The following is an 8,156-nucleotide window of genomic DNA, read 5'->3' on the forward strand; positions in this document are numbered from 1 at the left end:
TATCCTAATTATATGACATCCTAGGAAGAACAAATCTATAGTGAGAATAAAAACATCAGTGGTATCCAGGGTTTGTGGGGGAGGAATGTAAGGTTCAAAAGATAATACACAAGATTTTTGTGTTTGTGCTTTAGGATGGTGAAAATATTCTCTACAGTATTGTAATAACATGGAACCGTCCAGTATGTCTAAACACACTGAACTTAATGTATACAAACTAAACAATCGTTTAGAAAGTAGGAGCATCCCTGGATGGAAAGAGGAATGTGACAAAATCATCTAAATGCATTACAAATAAAGGCTGGATTGAGCTGGTTGCCTCCTATTATTGTGGAGGTGACTCACTTCATCCCAACTTCTTGATACTTTCACTTTTGGAGGTCATATTTCTCTAAGTTCTTCCAGAAAAAGTTTTAATGCTGCCTTAGCCTTTTTTACAGTCCAGCTCTTAATTTTTTTCCTCTTATTCCTCAATAATAACATGAGTGTGGATCCAGCTTGTCCCCAAAGCCTGCCTTGCTATGGAGCATCCAACTGTAAAGAATCTTCACCTGTGCCTATGACTTGTGGGCTTGAAGAAAACTATCCATCCTTGCAAATATCTTCTGCTAAGATGCCTCACACAGAGACTATCTCTCCTCTTCCTTCCTCCATGGATCTGCTTATTCAGGACAGCCATGATTCTTCTACCAGTTCCAAAGGCAAACAACACCCTTCTGCAGAGAAGAACACCACAAAGAAGGAAGACAAGGTCCCGGTCAAGAAACAGAAACAGGCATCTTCTGCTGAGATGCCTCACACAGAGACTATCTCTCCTCTTCCTTCCTCCATGGATCTGCTTATTCAGGACAGCCATGATTCTTCTACCAGTCCCAAAGGCAAACAACACCCTTCTGCAGAGAAGAACACCACAAAAAAGGAAGACAAGGTCCCGGTCAAGAAACAGAAGACCAGAACTGTGTTCTCTTCCACCCAGCTGTGTGTACTCAATGATGGATTTCAGAGACAGAAATACCTCAGCCTCCAGCAGATGCAAGAACTTTCCAACATCCTGAACCTTAGCTACAAACAGGTTAAGACCTGGTTCCAGAACCAGAGAATGAAATCTAAGAGGTGGCAAAAAAAACAACTGGCCAAAGAATAGCAATGGTGTGACTTGAGCCTCAGCACTTACCTACCTACAACAACCTCTAACCCTTCTTACCACCAGGGATGCCTGGTGAACACGACTGGGAACCTTCCAATGTGGAGCAACCAGACCTGGAGCAATTCAACCTGGAGCAACCACGCCTGGAACACTGAGACCTGGTGCATCCAGTCCTGGAACAATCAGGCCTGGAACAGTTCCTTCTGTAACCATGGAGAGGAATCTTGGCAGTCCTATATGCAGTTCCAGCCAAATTCTCCTGCCAGTGACTTGGAGGTTGCCTTGGAAACTTCTGGGGAAAGCCAAAATGTAATACAGCAGACCACTAGGTATTTCGGTACTCCACAAACTATGGATTCATTCCTAAACTACTCCACGAACATGCAACCTGAAGCTATGTGAAGATGAGTGAAATTGATATTACTCAATTTCAGTCTGGGCACTAGCTGAATCATTCTTCTCCCCTCCCTTATAGTATTTTTCTTGTTTGGAAACCATGTGTTCTGGTTTCCATTATGCCTATCCAGTCAATTTGGTGGAGGGTGGGGTATGGTTGGAGCCTAATCAGAGAGGTTTCTTTCTTTTTTCCTATTGGATCTTCCTGGAGTAAAGACATTTTAATAACCTTGGCTGCTAAGTATAACATGATAGAAGCTGTCTCTGGATATAGATAAGTAGATATAATACTAGTTTGAATATCTTTAGGGTTTAGAATCTAACCTCAAGAAAAAGAAAAGTACAAATTGGGGTGATGAAGGTATATTCCTATTTTTTGGGATGGGAGGCTTTATTAAAAAAAAAAAAAAAAAACTCTATTGAGGTGAAGGGTTAAGCTGTAATATACTTCATTTATTTCCTCAGCCCTTTTTGGCTCCGTTTCATTATAACTCCTATTCTGTTGGTTGTGCTAATATTTGTAGAAAGAGGTCTTGTATTTGCTGCATCATAATGACATTAGTACTACTTTGGCTGGTTTAAGTACAAATGAAACAACCATTTTTTCTTAAAAAATGTATTACAAAGGCTGGGCACAGTGGCTCACGCCTGTAACCCCAGCACTTTGGGAGACTGAGGTGGGGGGATCATGAGGTCAAGAGATCAAGACCATCCTGGCCAACATGGTGAAATCCCGTTTCTACTAAAAATACAAAAATTAGCTTGGCATGGTGGCATCTGCCTGTAGTCCCAGCTACTCAGGAGGCTGAGGCAGGAGAATTGCTTGAACCTGGGAGGCGGAGGCTGCAGTGAGCTGAGATTGTGCCACTGCACTCCAGCCTGGAGCCTGGTGACAGAGCAAGAGTCTGTCTCAAAAAAAAAAAAATGTATTACAAATATTTTAAAAAATGACATCAGTGAAGTCAGTGAGGGAATAGGGTGTTGACCAAAGTAACTTTGGAAATAAATGGAGTCTACAAAACTAAAGGCCAATGAAACTGTATAGAAGCCTGTATTCTTGTTGATAAATTGTAAATGTGAATTAACAATTCCAGTACTGCTATATCTGTATACTGCAATTGAACAATTAAGTAAATGAATGAGAGATGATTGGAGCCAGGTATCTCACTGCTATAGTGAGAGTTTATAGATGAGTATCAGGTGAAGGCTAGAGTGATTCATGTGGTAATAGAGTCAGAGACAACAGTATGAACTCATATTTAGGTGTATAGAGATACATATGGTATGGTTACATATAGAAATATTCATAGATATGTGTATATGTATGGGTATACACACTTATCTCTCCTCCCTCTATCAGCAGAGAGGACCTAGGAGCAACAACACCCCAGTAGCAACAAGCTCACCTGGTGCCCTGATCTCGTTTTCTAATATTATTCTCCAATAAAAGGACTCAGGGCTTCTTGGGGGAAATTCCAGATTCTAAGACTGAGGCAAGAAATTTACAAGATGAGCCTGAAGCATCGTGTAGTGCCAGAAATCAAGGAAGTGCTAAGCAACAACAACAACAAAATCAAACCACATGTATGTTATAGGACACAGGAACCAACTGAAAGAGCTCCCAATAGCCACAATGGGAGCAATTCAAGCAACGAAATACAGTAGTATTGGATTATAACCCAAAGTACAAGATCAATATCTGTGAGTCCATACTGTTATAAACAAATCATTGAATAAATATATAAGTGTGGAAGAACAGACAAATCTGTGCAGAAAAATTCCAAATAAATTATGTAGATGTTCTGCCCTCAAGGAGATGGAGCTATAATTTCCCACTTCTTCAGTGTGGGCTGTGCACATTGATTGACTTCCTTCCAAAGTTGCAGTATGGAAAAAGGGAAATAAAAGAGTAAATGTACAGTGGAGAAATATAGCAATACCTCAGCCAAGTGATCCAGGTCAATATCAAGAGTGATAAATCATGTTGATAAAATTATATATACTTGGTATGATATGATGAGATTGACACTTTATGGTTGAGGTCTTCTTCTCAAAATCTGACAATCCCAGTCTAATCATGAAATCATCAGACAAATCCCAATTAAGATACATGCTACAAAATATTTGACCAATTCTCCGCTAAACTGTGAAGAGTATCGAAAACACAGAAAGTCTGAAAAAAACATAGTAGCCAACAGAAGCCTAAGGAGACATGATGATTAAATATAATGTGGTGTCCCGAATGGCAAAGTAAAACAGAAAAAAGACAACAGGTAATAACTAAGGAAATCTGAATAAAGCAAGGACTTCAGTTAATAACAACATATCAATATTCACTTGTTAATTGTGACAAATGTACTGTAGTAATGGGAGATGTTAATAGTAGAAGAAATTGTGTGCGGGGTTTATGAGAACTCTCTATCCAATCTTTATTTTTTTTTTTAAATCTAAAACTGTTTTAAAAATGCAGTTTATTTAAAAACAAAAAGCAATGAGTCAGGGTTTTGGATGGCGCTCCTTTAAATCCAAGAAACATAACCAGAAGTGTTGCAAAAGCATTGAATGAATTCCACCTACCCATAGAGCATCAATGTTTGTATTTGTTGTTGGCAAAGAAATTTTGTAAATGTGTCAGTATACTAAAAAAAAAAAATTCACAAAGGCTTACAAAATAAGATATTTTTCTTTGATGGTATCATTAGAAGCTTCCTGAACAGAACACAAACATTTTTAGTCCAGCTGGATGATGTTGAGATGTAGCCTACCTGCCAATTATCCCATAGCTTACCTCTTAACATAGCAAGAAACATCAGTAATTATAGAGTCAATGATAGTATTTGATAGAGACACTATTTCTGCATTCTCCCTCTACTCAAAGTTACCTATCAATGCAACCAGTCCCAGAGCACTGGGCTACAAAATCTTCCTAAAATGAGTGTGTCATCTTTCTCCTGAAAAGACATGTCTATTAACTAGCTCAATATCTTCTCCTCGATGTATTGAATATCTTTCATTTGCCTATATTCTATACCCCTCTTTGCTCTGTGCAGTGGAAGGCTCAACTCTGGGTTACATTAAAGGGCTTATTTGTTTTCTGACTTCCTGTTGGATTTAGACAATGGGAAACACCAATAGGAGAACAAGTAGGAAGAGATGAGGTTAGAGTATTGATTCCTGATTCTGTCCCAGCAGCATTGCTGAGTACTGTCTGCATTCCTTATAAGGGCTTCAGCCCTTTCCTTAGCCCTTTACACAGTACCACATGGCCCTAGTCTGTTTCCTCATCCTGTCGGGCCTAGGGTTGTAAAACGTTCAACATATTTCAGCCTGGGGCTATTGCACTATCTCTTGCACTTTTCCTGTCTTTGCATATTTATACATAGTTCCATTATTATACCTTTCCTCAAATTAACCTAATTTGACTGTACCATCTGTTTCCCTTTGGAACCCTAATTGATATACCTCAAATTTAAAATGTCTCCATCTACATCCCAACCCCAGATCTGCTTCTCCAGCAGTAGTCTTCCCCCATGGTAATTTAACGATAACTCCATTCTTTCGGTTGCTCAAGCCAAATAACTTGACTTGATTCCTATCTTTCAAACCTTACATAAAATTAACATCCTATATATCGATCTTAAAAATGTATCCAGAGTCTGACCACTTTTTAATGTTTCCACTACTATTACTACACTGGTTCAAGCCACTATCATCTGTTATGTAGATTGTTACAGGTTCCTCTTAACTGGTTTTCCTGCTTCCATCTTTGCCCTCTACAGTCTAGTGTTACACTTGCAGAAGCCAGAATGACTCTTAAAACACAAGTCAGATCATACCACTCCCTTGTTCAAACCCTTTAATGGCTTCTTGTTTCCCTTAGGGTAAAATCAAAGTCTTGGCCATGTCCCTGCATACCACCTGATCTCAGCTCATGCCATTCTACCCTTTACTCCCTCTGCACGAGCCACAATTGCCTCCTTGCTATCCCTCAAACAGACCAGGCTTGCTCCTGCCACAGGAGCCCTTTAAGTTACTGTTCCTTCTGTTGCATCGCTTTTCTTCCAAATATCTATATGACTTGCTTCCTCACTTCCTTAATGTCTCTGCTCAAATGTGTCTTATAGGCAAGCGTTTCCTTAATCATGCTATATGAAAGAGCTGGGCCCCATTTCTCATCTCAATCTATCGCTTTTACTTCATTTTATTTTTCTTCATAGCATTTATCACCAGACATGTATTTGCCTACAGTTTTTCTTCCTTAACCTGAATATACGGTGGTATTCTTGACTATTTCATTCACTACTGACTTACAGGGCCTAGAATAGTTACTAGCCCATAATAGGTGTTCCACAAACATTTATCAAATGAATAAACGTATATGGTAACTGATATGGTAGTGCACTTTAAATAAAGCTTTTGGATTGTGGTAAATCTAATTTTCAGTAAAGGTCTAATAGTTTTAGACTAAACCTTTTCATGAAAAAAATCCACAGACTGCAGGGTATTTCAGAAAGGAGAGAACCAATGTACATTAGAAGTTTCTTTGGCTTTCTGTAACCATTGTCAAGAATGTGTTAACCAGATCTCTTTGTCCCATCATATTTAATAATGAAAGTCACAAGATATAATAAAGGTTGTCATATTTTCCTTTAGACAATGTATACAAATTTTCCTTTAGACATTGTATACAAATATAGATGCAATAATTGTAATAGTAAGGTAGGTTTTCCTACATTCCTATCAAGTATTCTACTTGACTGGTTATGAAGAGAGTGGAAATTATATGCTGCCTGACTGGGTAAGGTAGCAATTCTTGCACACTTCCTTTTTGGAGAGTTAGAGTGTTTCAACATAATATTAATGTTTCAACCTCATTTGGCATAAAATAAATGTTGCCAAGAAAAATCTTCGCACTTAATTCGTGAACTCTCCATCTTATCCTACCTTTTGTCACCAACCCAATCCATTCACGTACCTAGTCTATGTATCTTCTCTGGATTTTCTAAATGCTACCTTAGAGTCAGACTGCAAGATTATCAGACTAGAGACTTGGATTGCTTTATTTAGTGCCTAATAACCATTCAGTAAAGGAATTGCTTTTACTAAATGAAACCTGGGCACTAGGCCATTGACAGAGAGCCTAAGTAAGTTGGAAGAAACCAAATGAAACTCATGGTTCCATCTTACCATAAACTTCCTCCAGTGCTTCCCATAGTATCCTCTCTTTCAGGACCCACAGAAGAAACTGCTCTTGTATTTATGCATTCCAAACAATCCAGTTGCCTGGGAAAAACTTGGCTTTTTTAATCTTCTGGACTCTGGTTTAGCAACTAGAAAGCAAGTGGCTATATTGTTGCAACTATATAGGACCTTATTCCCTGCAATCCCAGTATTACCTGTGGTTTTCTCCCTTTGTACCAACCCCCTCAAGTGTTCATTTGTATCCTTTTGTACAGCATGTCTTTTCAAAACAACCTTAAATACTTGTGGGACAATGTACAGTATAAATAAATAATTGTGTGTGTGGGGGGGGGGTTGTACATTTTATTTGTTTCCCACTGTGCTACATCATTAATTGTGTATGAATCTATACAGAGCTGGGGAAGATACCAGCACATGTCCTAAGTTGTATTTTTTATACCTGACAGTTTACAGAATGTTTTACAAAAATGTGTAAGCTCAAATCCCTTCCCTTCCGTGGATCACTAATGATTGTCTTCAGAATATTCCAGAGTTGTTCACATTGTCACAGAATTCGCTTTTATAGCCACATAATTCATCTTTATTTTTTGTTGTTTTCTCCTTTTAACAAAGTTCAACGTTAATGACAGAAGGTGGTAGAATAATAATTGGTGAATCTAGGTGAAATATATATATTCATTGCATTACACTTTTCACTCTTTTGTAGATTTGAAAATTTTTGTTCTAAGAAGTAAAATGTAAATAAATAAAAATGTAATGCTAGCAAAGAATCCTCTGGCTCCACTCCAACTTGAAATATGCTAGGCTGAATAGAATTAAAAGAATCATCAATGTTGTATGTATTTTGAAGCAATTCTTCTATTATGCTAATAAGTTGGACATCTGTGCTTTTCTCCTTAGAGACAGATTTGTGCTAAACAAAATCAAAAGTGCCTTTGAACATTATTCCAAGTTAAATACTGTATTTTGTGCCATTGAGTTATGTAAGTGGGTCAGAACTTTGTTAAATCTATTATGTCTGGTGTTTACTTTGCAGGTATTCTCTAGCAAATATTCTCTGGAAATGGTTCCCTCATGTTTTTAGAGCTGTGGTTCTTTGGGATTCACATATTTGAGAATTTATATTGTAGATATCACTTAAGTCCCTCCTGGATCATTTTTAACTTTATAAGTTTGCTAGTTTCTTATACTGGTCCTCATCCATATGGAAAACTTCATGCCATCTGGCTCTGATTCTGAGTTGATCCATATACTATGAAATATGATAAATACGTCACTCACTCTGATAACATAAGCTTATTCTTGTAACCTGCCTTACCAAAGCTGTCAAATATAACTTGAGCCTTTAAACTCAAGGGAGTTTTGCAGATCCACAAATGCTAGAAAGGAATTTTTTTTTTTTTTTTTTTTT

At 37.9% G+C, this 8,156-nt stretch overlaps 1 pseudogene; it reads left to right on the forward strand.

Moving 5' to 3' along the window:
- The first annotated feature begins 481 nt into the window (after nucleotides 1–481).
- LOC108285078 lies at nucleotides 482–1,549 on the forward strand (annotated as a pseudogene).
- The last annotated feature ends 6,607 nt before the right edge of the window (nucleotides 1,550–8,156 follow it).

This window comes from Cebus imitator, unplaced genomic scaffold (assembly GCF_001604975.1).
Source record: "Cebus imitator isolate Cc_AM_T3 unplaced genomic scaffold, Cebus_imitator-1.0 Scaffold289, whole genome shotgun sequence".
In the NCBI taxonomy this organism is placed as follows: domain Eukaryota; kingdom Metazoa; phylum Chordata; class Mammalia; order Primates; family Cebidae; genus Cebus; species Cebus imitator.